At 41.4% G+C, this 12097-nt stretch overlaps 1 protein-coding gene across 16 annotated transcripts in view; it reads right to left on the minus strand.

Annotated features, from left to right (window-relative positions):
* MCF2L (MCF.2 cell line derived transforming sequence like) overlaps positions 1-12097 on the minus strand; it is a 178959-nt gene that overhangs the window by 111458 nt on the left and 55404 nt on the right. The window contains exon 1 of one of the 16 annotated variants that reach the window (XM_053306937.1): positions 279-334. The exons of the other annotated variants lie outside the window; for them this stretch is intronic. The gene's annotated coding sequence lies outside the window, so the exon portion shown is untranslated. Of the gene's footprint in view, positions 1-278; positions 335-12097 lie in introns of those variants that run through there. 16 annotated transcript variants of the gene reach the window in all.

Consider the following 12097-nt stretch of genomic DNA (forward strand, 5'->3'; position numbering starts at 1 on the left):
GTACTTGTCATGAACCTTTAGTAAACACCTTTTGCAAACATCGTATGTGATAAACTCAGATGAAAATTGATGTTACACAACGTGTGCAATTTGATTCAACAGATGAACAGTCATACAAAACATAGTGCTATGCATACTTACTAATGACAGAAAGATCTGTCTGGCACTTTGATAGAACACTGCAACATGCAAGAATTACTATATCACACTGTATTTCTATGCAGTCAAATCACTGAAAGGGAAACACGGAAGGAAAAAAACATGTAAGCTAAACACACCTGTGCTTTTCTTCAGAAGACACCACAATTCTGCAATATCCTTGTACAGCAAAGAAATCAGACTTAAGGTCATATTGCCACAAATCAATTTGGTGAAGAGTAGTTCTGTAGACTGTGACCACAAGGAAAGCTCAAAACTTTACCTTTCACAGTAAAAGCCAAGCTGGATGGGACACAATACCTTTCTTCAAGTTACATGCAAAGCCAGTGTGTCTTTCAACAGGATCAGAGGTCCACTAAAGGGTTAGCTCTTTACTGGCACTCTGTCACTTTCTGCTTTATTGTATAAAAGAGCTAACATGCAACACAGCAAATCTATTTACTCAATGTGGACACAATAACCAAGTAAAATCTGTCAAGACCCAGGATACATTAAAAAAATAATAATAATTCTGAAACTCTCCTGGAGTGGAATGTCAAAAACCTCCCTCAAGGAGCCCTACTTTTAGCAAACGGTAACCTATCAAATAAAGCCATCTCTTTTTAGCCTGAAAGGAACAGCTCTGGTCAGCTGACAGCTGCTTCTCTCAAGGAGCTTTCTAATGAGACAGTTCCTTGAAATGGAATGGGAAGTTCAACATTTGTTAGTCAAAATCCCCTGAGCTTGTATAACAAAATCCCATCACACTTGTGAAAGAAAGGCACAGAACAAAGCAATTATACCTTTAATTGCACTGACAACACTTGAACATCACACGCTTGCTCCCAAACTTCAGACAGCCTCCTCCCCAGTTCAGTTAATAAAAAGGTAAGACATGACTGGCAGGAAGTTCATATAACCCAAATAAATCTTGAGGCATTTCTGTACGATTACACCCCCCCCCCAAGTTTCTTATTTTTTCTCATTTCTCTACATATCACAGAATCAGAATTAGAAGGGATCTTGGAGGTCTCCTGTTCCAACCTCATGCTCAGTATGTGTCTTCTGGCAAGTTAGCAGAGACATCAGTATTTTGTATTTGGAAAAAGTGAGGAAATAGTCCTGCATAGTGCATTCATTGTTACGGAGATTTCACTGTTGAACATGGTTGCACAGGAGTCCACTAGATATTGTTTGTGATTAGTGATGAGAGATGGATCTTCTTCACTGATGCCCAATGCCATTCTGGGAGTCTTAGTAGTTTCAGTGATGTATAAAATGACTCTTTAAAAAGATGTTCAAGTTTTAATATTGTTCCTGCACGCCTATGAACTTTCACCTACTGTTAAGCAAAGTCTTACTTCACTTGATCCTTTTAAGTAATGGTTGTTGGTAAGATTATCTGTTAATTAGTGACCTCTGGATTACTTGCTAGCAATCTCAGTAATGCAGATAAATCAAGACAGTAAATGAAAGTGACAGAAGCAACTGTTAAAAGCCCCAAAGAATAAAACAAGCTGTTTCTTTTCTGCTCTTTCAGGAGTCTCCCCCCATCCCAAAGTCACCAAAAGGTCAAGGTTTAAGGGCATGTGGTTCAATCATGCATTGGCAGTTAATACCTACTCACACAAAGAACACAGGCAGGAACTGAAAATTTCCCCTTCCCGGTATATTTACATGGGGCAAAATAATCAGTTGTGCATTCAACTGTCCAGGTATACCAATGGATTTTAAACATGCAGCAATCATGTTACAGATAAATCTACTTACTAAACTGCAGAATTTACCCAATAACACAACTTTTAGTGCCATGCCTTCTGTTCGTTTATTCAAGGCAAGGCTGAAATGCCTTAACCATACTTTATAAGATTAAATCTACCTGAAATATAAATATCAAACTGGCTTACAATGTGTAATAAGCAAATTGCAGTCAAGGAATCCAATTTGAAGCAAAAAATAAATCTTACTACTCTGTCTTTCATGCATGTAAAATTGTTTTAAGTTTTTAATTCCTGTTTTAATAATTTGTTTTATGTTGTTGTTGTTGTTGTTGTTGTTGTTGTTAATAATAATAATAATAATAATAATAATAATAATAATAATTCAATTTCTTTACCACCCTTCCAAAAATGGCTCAGGGCGGTTTACACAGAGAAATAACAAATAAATAAGATGGCTCCCTGTCCCCAAAGGGCTCACATTCTAAAATGAAACATAAGATAGACACCAGCAACAGTCACTGGACGTACTATGCTGGGGGTGGATAGGGCCAGTTACTCTCCCCCTGCTAAATAAAGTGAATCATCACGGTAAAAGGTGCCTCTTTGCCCAGTTAGCAGGGGCTAAGTTGATGCAAGCCACCCAGAGATGAAGGTTTGGGGAAGTGTACAAATATAAACAAATAAATAAATAAATAAAGTGTGAGAGTGCATACCTGTGGATGAGTGTTGAAGGCAAGTTTGGGTTTTATTTTTTATTTTTTTAAGTCTGTCAATTAGTCCACACATCCAAAGGTCCCAAGACACTCACTAAAAGTGAACATTCTAATTATGTGTCATGAGAATGACAACCACCATCTCAGTTTCATACACAAACTAAAAACAGAGCAGGAGTTGAAACGTCTTCCCAAAGCCACAGAACATACCTGTGGCCAGATTCACAGAGAACCCAGAACGTCAAAACATCCTTTTAGTTTTTCCAGACTTGTTCCCTGGACAAGCAAGTATAAATTCCAAAACAGCTTCATAATTTTGCGAATAAAAAACTGTACAAAATTACAAATTAAAAGTTGAGCCCCTGGATGAAATTTTTGGTAGTTAAATCCTGTAATGCTGTACAAATGCTTTCAGTAATCTTATGAACATAATAAAGATGACACAGAGCTGCCACAACTATGTCTATGCCTACTTTGTAAGTCAAAAAAGGAAACACATTACCTCTCAAAGAAGCACCTTTAGTTCACAAAATGTCTTCTGTTTACAACAATGACCATTTTCTTTTCTTCTCAGTTTCCTAAGGTGCTTCCTGTCTAGTCCCACATGCAAGCAACAGGTTTGCTGGAACAGGAGCTCTCTCTTTCCACAATGTGAACAGTTGTTTGCACTCTTTCTTTACTCAAACATTTATGTTAGGTGTGTAAGATTATTTGCATAATCCAAACTTCAAAATTGTAACAGGAAACAATATTGTATGGAAATGGCATTTTGATTTAGTCTTCAGCACAATCCAGTGTTATATATGCTATGATTCAGTCACAGGTGGGGCTTGCATAGGCATAACAGTAAACTGATCTTCAGCCACTGTGAGATATATGATCCTAAAAGGCTTTCCAAGAGGAAAGCTCCAGCAGATGCACAACATACACAAGTTTGAGACTTCTGATCATCTACTGGAAGATGGTCCAGTAGGGTCCAATGGGGCAATAAGATAGTTGATGGGAACTAACAGCTTGATCACACAATCTGCACAAAAGCAAAACAACAACAACAAAAAGGTTAACTCAGAAATAACCAGACCTACAATTGGATAGGCAATCCAAGAACAAGAAGGGTGGATTAAGGAACAGCATTTGTGGCACTAGAGGTGAGCCAGAAGAGCAGCTGAGGAAAACAAGGTCTAATAGGCAATGGCTTAGGTAAAGGTTTCACTTGATCATGAAGCCTTCAGTTTCAGTAGGGTCAATAGTATACAGTCAGAGGAACCATGGAGGAAGGTCCCCAAAAAGTCCTATGAAAGAGAGCAAAACCTTCTTCTGGCAACTACCTAGATATTCTGCTAGTTTGTGCTGATCAAGACTCATGAGCAATTCCAAGAGTAATGGAATCAGGCACCTTGCCATTTGTTCAATGACTGTAGACATAAGCAAATTTTCAAGTTAATATTATATATACCCACTGGCAAGAGGATATCTCCTAATGTAAAGCCATATTTTTACAAAACCATTAAATATTATAGTCTGAAATGTGCAAAATACATCAGTAATGGAATCAGAAGCAATACCAAAAAGTTCCAGTTCTCTTACTGACGTATTTTGCACATTTCAGACACTATAATATTTAAGGTTGCTGTTTTTAAAAAAGCCATATAGCTAATGTTCTCTTGCCAATGTGTATGTTCATTTTGGGACCAATTTGTCTGGGGCGGCTCAGGAGCTCACAGCGGCCATGACGACTATGGACCCATCCCAAGCAGTCTCGGGACCGATGCACATTGCAGGTCACACTCTTGATTTGGTCTTTCACTCTGATCAGGGTGGTGTTCCGTGGTGGTGGTGGTGGGGAATCCTGTGATTTCCCCTTTGTCATGGACGGACCACTATCTGGTTAAGGTTATAAGTTTATTCAGTCATTGACCAGCAAATCTGGTTAAGGACTTACAGTAACTTCCCACCTTCACAGGGGTGAGGGACCTATTAGGACCTACAATAAGATTATATTAGGACCTATTGGTCTGCCAGAGAAGGTTATTGGATACAACAGGTTTTCAAGAAGCCTTGGAGGGATTTTGTGTTGGTTCTGCCGGTGATCCTGTTGATGCGCTGATGGAAAACTAGAACAGCAAACTCACCAGGGCAGTAGACATGATTGCTCCTAAGTGTCCTCTCTGATCCACTTCAAAATTGGCCCCTCGGTATACAGATGAATTATGGGGGCTAAAGCGGCGAGGTAGATGACTGGAGCGCAAGTGGAGAAAGACTCGACACGAATCCTACAGATTACAACATAGAGCGCATTGGAAGATCTATGCTCAAGCGATACGTGTGGCAAAGAAGCGATTCTTTTCTGCCCGTATTGCATCCGCAGGTTCATGTCTGGCGGAGCTGTTTAGGGTTGTGAGATGGCTAGTATGTGCCCCTCCAATCTTGAATCAGAATCTGGAGCCATCGATTACCCGCTGTGACATGTTTAATGAATTCATTGTGGGGGAAATCTCTCATGTTCGGGCTGACTTAGATTCGTCTCCACAATTACTTCAGTGTCTGATGTGGAGGTGTCCAGTGATTCCTCTTGTGTGGTTAGGTTGGATTCCAGTTTGTGACTCCTGAGGATGTGGACAAGCTGATTGGAACAGTGTGACCTGCCAGCTGTTCTCTTGACCATTGCCATGGCTTATACTATCTGGCAGGGGGGTTGTTGTAGAAGGCCTGGTAGAGATTATAAATGCGTCTCTGAGGGAAGGCAGGATGCCTCCTTGTCTTAAGGAGGCAATTATTAGACTGCTTCTGAAGAAGCCTACCTTGGATCCCTCAGTTGAGCAACTACAAGCCTGTTTACAACCTTCCGTGGCTGGGCAAGTTAATTGAGAGGGTAATTGGAGCCTCCCAGCTCCAGATGGTCTTGGAGGAAACTGATTATTTAGACCCATTTCAAACTGGCTTTGGGGTGGGCTATGGGGTGGAGACTGCTTTGGTCAGCCTTATGGATGATCTCCTACTGGGAATTGACAGAGGAAGTGTGACTCTGTTGGTCCTCTTGGACCTCTCAGCGGCTTTCAAAACTATTGACCACAGTATCTTTCGGGAGCATCTGAGGGGGTTGGGAGTGGGAGGCACCGCTTTGCGTAGGCACTGCTCCTACCTCTTGGGCAGGTTCCAGATGGTGTCCCTTGGAGACTTGTTCTTCAAAATCTGAACTTTTGTATGGTGTCCCTCAGAGCTCTGTATTGTCTCCAATGTTGTTTAACATCTACATGAAACCGCTAAGAGAGATCATCTGGAGATTTGATGCAGGGTGTTATCAGTATGCTTCTCATCGGGAGGGGGCACAGCCTCCCTAAATACCTGCCTAGAGACAATAATGGGCTGGATGAGGGATAACAAACTGAGGCTGAATCCAGATAAGACGGAGATACTCATTGTGCGGGGCTGAAACTCGGGAGATGAGTTTTATCTGCCTGTTCTGGTTGGGGTAACACTTCCCTGGAAGGAACAGGTATGCAGTCTGGGGATGCTTCTGGATCCGAGCCTCTCCCTGGTCTCCCAGGTTGAGGCAGTGGCCAGAAGTGCCTTCTATCAACTTCAGCTGATATGCTAGCTGAGTCCGTTTCTTGAGATAAATGACCTCAGAACAGTGGTGCATATGCTGGTAACCTCCAGACTAGATTACTGCATTACACTCTATGTGGGGGTGCCCTTGTGTGTAGTCCGGAAACTACAGCTGGTTCAGAATGCGGCAGCTAGGTTGGTCTCTTGGTCATTTCTGAGAGACCATATTACTCCCATATTGAAAGATATACACTGGCTGCCGATAAGTTACCGGGCAAAATACAAGGTGCTATTTTTAACCTATAAAGCCCTAAATGGCTTGGGCCCTGGGTACTTAAGAGATTGTCTTCTTCGTTATGAACCCCACCGCCCACTGAGATCATCAGGAGAGGTCTGTCTGCAGTTGCCACCAGTTCGTTTGGTGGCTACTCAGGGATGGGCCTTCTCCGCTGCTGCCCCAGAACTTTGAAACACGCTCCCTGCTGAAATCAGAGCCTCCCCATCTCTGATAACTTTTTAAAAGTCTTTAAAGATGCACCTATTATCCAGGCTTTTAATTAAATATTGTTTTAGCAATTAACAGTTTTAAAATGATTTTTAAAACATTTAAATTGTTGTAATGCTTTAACTTTTACTATGTCATTAATTTTGTTCTAACTACTGTTTTAAGTTTTTTGTTGTCATTTATCTTAACTGTGTTGCACCCATCTTTCAAATACATATCTGCATGTGTATATTTATCAGAAACATTTGCTTTCAGTATGTTTTTACTATGTGGAGGGTCTTCTGGGGGGGTGGTACGGGGCCAATATTGTTATTCTCTCTCAATATTCTTCTATGGGCATTCCTCTATCACTGGCTTCCTTCTTTCTTCCGCAGTGGTAACCATCTGAACAATGCAGTCCTATAATATGGCTGCATTATCTGAGCTAGATATTAGCCTAAGAACTTTTGTTGTCTTCACTTGCATGTAATAGAGCCAGCCTACATCTATTGGAAATGTTCTCCGGTCCTCTGGGTTTGAGCACAGTTCCTATAAACAAAGCAGCTTGCAATCTGCCCCCTACCCCCATCCCACCCTGTACTGCATGCTGCAACACCAGCTTCCACTCTTGTGAGGAAGACACACTACACCTTCAGCTAGCAGGCGTACATTATGCAAACAACATAACCCAGCTGGTGTATGATTTTCTAAAATAGAAGAAGAGCTTTTCAAAGTGTTCCAGATGGAGGTGAACCCAATGAACGTGATGATTTACCTCTCAGAATACACATACTTGAAAAGCTGCACAGAAAACCAAGAACTGTGATCCCTCCCTCACTCCCTGCTGATGCCTTTTATTTAGCTCTCCCAAACAAGCTGGTACAGATGGCGGCTGGAGGAAAGAAAAATGGAATAAATGTATGTGTGAATAAATGAATATGTGGGCATGCACACTCATACAAAATTTGAGGGCAAGCTTCTAGCTAACTTAAATGGAATCCACCAGATTTCTTTTTAAAGGTTCTCTACCAGTTAGCTAGGGATGTGTGTCTCTTTGGAGAGGTGCCAAAACAATTCAGGTTCCTGCAGCCAAAACATTTCAGCATGGGGATGAGGGGTACCTTTAAAATGAGGCAGGCAGGTCCTACCTGCTCCCTGGTGAGCCGCTGCCCCATCATGGTGCTGTTGTGCTGAAAACTCAACTTAAAAGCAGCAGCCGAGCTGCTGTCCTCTCTAAAACACTGTGCCATGCCAAAGGGCTTTGTGTGTCAACACTGCATGAGGCTGCTGGCAGGAGCATCCCATCAGCGCAGTGCTTTAAAGAGGACAGCAGCATGGCTGCCACCTTTATGTTAAGTTTCAAACATGACCGCGCGGTGATGGGGCAGCAGCAGCTCACCAGAGGAGCAGGTAGGACCTGCCCGTCTCCTTTTAAAAAGGTACTGCTCCACGCCCTCCTAGATGTGCATGAACCATTTAATTCACATCCCTACAGATAGCACTGTGACAGTAATTTTGCAATTTGGACTTGCACATCTTATCACAGAGAAGATGCAGAAGTTTTTCTTCTGCTAATTGTACCAGATGAGTGAAAAGCAGACGGACCAGTCACTTGCCTCTTTACTTTTTGACACTCTAACACACAAAGCAGCTCTTAGATAGATTGCAACTCTTGGCTTTTACACTAGAGAAAAATTGCCCTGATTCTCCCCAAAATAAGCTGAAGAGCAGCATAATTCTCTCTGTGCCATACGACAGATGTATGTTTAGTTTCTCATCCAGCATAATCCTTAAGTCACTTTCAGCAGTAGCAATTCTTCTTAGTCAGTTTTGTACTTGGAACCAAACATAAACATTAGACCTAGAGTAGTAAAACACACACTCAAACCGAAAAAGTGATCCTGAAATCTATGCTTTATACACATTGCTATCATTTACTGAAGGCAGTTAATGTCAATGAGGTCCAATGGATTTCTAACCTGGAAAGAATCCCTTTCACTGTCCCTTCAGTTTCCCACTGAATCCACTGAAGATGGTAATTTGAATCCTCCCATTCAGATACAAGATCCAAAACTTCTCCTGCTTACCTTGAGCCAAAGAAACTAGCTGGGAGCTGCAACTGGATAACAGATAATAGCTTTCCATTTCTTCTACTGAAACACTATGCATCTTTACAATGAACCTAACGAAGATCAAAACCTCCACCTTCTCTTCTCATCATCAGATCAGGTTTACTTGAATTTACTTTTCTGTTCTTGTGGATGAACATTTCTCCTTTAAAATCCAGGCATTGTACAGACCAACTTTCCCCACCCAGGATTCCACTGCCCTTTGTAATTCTCTTTAGTTATAGAACAGTCTACAGTCACTCTGAATGTTTACATAAAATAGGTGTACCTAACAACTGGCATATAAACCACATGGTCAACATTTCAAGATAGAGTTCAAATTTGAACAGAAGTACAAGGTTCTGATCTTTTGGTCTTCATTTGTGTTACTAAACTTGCAGTCTTAGGAAATTTTTTAACATGATTGGGAAAAGAACCAAAGTGTATATGCCCTGGGACAGCACTTGCTGTCAGTTTGAATTTAAGTTCCAAAATGTATTTTGTAAACTGGTATAGTGGTTTTAAAGAGTGAAACAGGTTTCCCCTGTGAGGCACAAAAACTTGCCAGGAAACATTCATGCTCCTACCTGACCCGAAGGAAGAAAGGAAGGAAGAAATTTATTTATTCATTCAATTAATTGATTGATTGACTGATTGATTTCTATACCACCCTTCCAAAAATGGCTCAGGGTGGTTTACACAGAGAAATAACAAATAAATAATATGGATCCCTGTCCTCAAAGGGCTCACAATCTAAAAAGAAACACAAGATAAGACACCAGCAACAGTCGCTGAAGGTACTGTGCCCCAGGTGGAAAGGGCCAGTTACTCTTCTCCTGCTAAATAAAGTGAATCACCATGTTAAAAAGTGCCACTTTGCCAATATGGGACATAATGAGGATTTAATTGCTACTATTAAAACTCAAGATGAGTGATAGAAAACCATGACTGATTTCTTCAGTGACTGAGATCTTTGGTTGCTCACTGTGACTGGGTGGTGGTGGTGGTTTCTGCTGATCATCTGTCTATTCACACAGATGGGCTTCAGCTGTAGAGGGAAGGCTTAATCAGGAGTTTGTAAGCTTCCTCTCTCTCCCCCGATTGGTAGTTTCTCCCTTGCAATATGTATGAGGTGACATGACAAACCCTTACCTCCTCAGTTAAGGAATCCACCACCCATGAAACATGCTCTGTGGCAGGAAGAGCAGGCAGTTATGTGAACGGACAGTTGACCAACAGAAGAACCACAGGTAAGCAAATAAAGTTCTTCTGGGTAGTCTCTGTCCATCACACAGATAGGTGCAATGCAAGCTTTCATAATTGGAGGCTGGGCAGCAGAGACAATCAAAGGTAAAGTCAGGTGATAGAAGTCAGGAATTAGGAGAAGATGGACCTCAAAACTACATGCATGAAGGCAGCATCTCTTTTTATTTGAATATGTCCAGAGCATAATGCTAGAGAAGAAGGAAGAAGTAACCTGTTGAAGACAGTAGAAGTAGCTACAGCATGGGTAGAATGTGCTTTGATGGATGAGGGAGGTTTAACTCCCGCTAGCTGGTATGCCAGCTTAATGGTGTGGACAATGCAGTTGGAGGTTGATTGAGAGGAGGCTTGGTGCCCCTTGTTTGGTTCTACATAAGTGATGAAAAAAGGTGAGGTTCTAAATTACAAAATCCAGTCCATGTAAAAGGCTAGAGCCCTATGGACATCGAGGGTATGCCAGCATCTTTCACCACTGGTAGAAGGATTGGGAAGGAAGACTGGCAAGGTTATCAGTTGAGAATATATCTTAAAAGGAAATTTATGTAGAGGAAGATCATGTCTGTATCTTTCCTTTTTTAGAAAACAGAACACAAACAAACAACTCATCAACTAGTCTGAGATGTTACTCTCTCGGCAGACAACTAAAAACTGAGGAGGTAAGAGTTTGTCATGTGATCTCATGGATATTGCAAGGAAGAAACTACCAGATAGAGAACTCAAATAAATAAATAAATCAGGAGAGAGAAGAGGAAGCTTGTAAACTCCCAATTAGGCCTTTGCTCTCCAGCTGAAACTCATCTGTGTGATGGACAGAGATCACCAAGAACAACAGATTTATTATATACCGGAATATGAAGAGCCTCTCAAAACAGCAACAAAAAAACCACAACCCCACCATACAACCAGATTAATAAGATTAACAAGTCTTAATTCAGTTAATTCACTCCTGAGCAAAGTGGAACCCATGACAAAAGTGTTGCATGTTGTATCATGTGTTATATTAGAGAAGGGGGGACAGAACAGGACACTGATGGCAGCAGAAAGGCAAAATGCATCTTGTAACAAGTTTTTCTTGTTCTTTCTCTCCCTCACCCATTCCCCTCCCACTCCTACCCCATAAACTTCCACAGTTATTTGCTGTGCTCCTTCTGTCAATGATTGACAGGAGAAGAATACTTCCTTTTGAAACCGAAACCTTTAGCATTCCATGGCTGCAAAGCATCTCTAGGGTTGATTTTTAGTTTGGTGGGGCATGGAATATGGACTGCTAACACTTTTGGGTATACTCTGTGGTCCTTCATTCCAAAATGCCCCCCTCCATCCCTAACAGGAGTTTGCAGAGGTAGTATATCTATCCACACATTCCATTAGCAGTATATTAATAAATGTAGCAAAGCTGATAATTGTTTAGTTAGTGTATAAACAAAATATATTTTCTCTCAAGTTTTAAAATGAAATTAGAGATGGATAACATGCACCTGTATATCTCCAGGATCGCCTCTCTCGGCCTGCTGTGAGGTCTTCTCAGATGGCCCTCCTTAGTGTCCCACGTCCTAGTGTAGTGCGTGGTGCCTGGGCCCATAGGAGGGCCTTCTTTGTGGCTGCCCCTCTTCTTTGGAACACTCTTCCCCCTGAGATTCATTCAGCCCCCTCCCTGGCTGCTTTTAAGGCCCTTAAGACCCACCTGTTTCACCAGGCATTTGCCCATTTATTATTATTAGTTATTGGTATTGTTCTTTGGAGGAGGTGGTATATATGAAAATTTTAAAAATTAATAATTAATTTAATTAATTAATGTTTGTAAAATTGCTAGACCTCATTTTTATTTCTCTGACTGTAGCAAAATTGGGGTTTTTTGCAATTTCCTTTCTGATCCTCTTCTCTTGTCTATCTCCGCTACTACCTCCTCTCCCATATAAGCCCACACACCAGCTAAGCTTCTCAGTACAATATAATGCCAATGCACAATAAGGTTACCATCAAGGAGTAGGGCATTAACCACAGTAGCCTCAGAGCTATTTAATTATTTCCCTGAGGAGACCCATGGACTTTTATAAAAGGCCTGCAAGACCTTCAGGGCGGTGTTTAGACAGTGCAGGCCTAGGGCAAGATGGTGACTAC

The sequence above is a fragment of the Hemicordylus capensis genome, chromosome 3, assembly GCF_027244095.1.
Source record: "Hemicordylus capensis ecotype Gifberg chromosome 3, rHemCap1.1.pri, whole genome shotgun sequence".
Lineage (NCBI taxonomy): Eukaryota > Metazoa > Chordata > Lepidosauria > Squamata > Cordylidae > Hemicordylus > Hemicordylus capensis.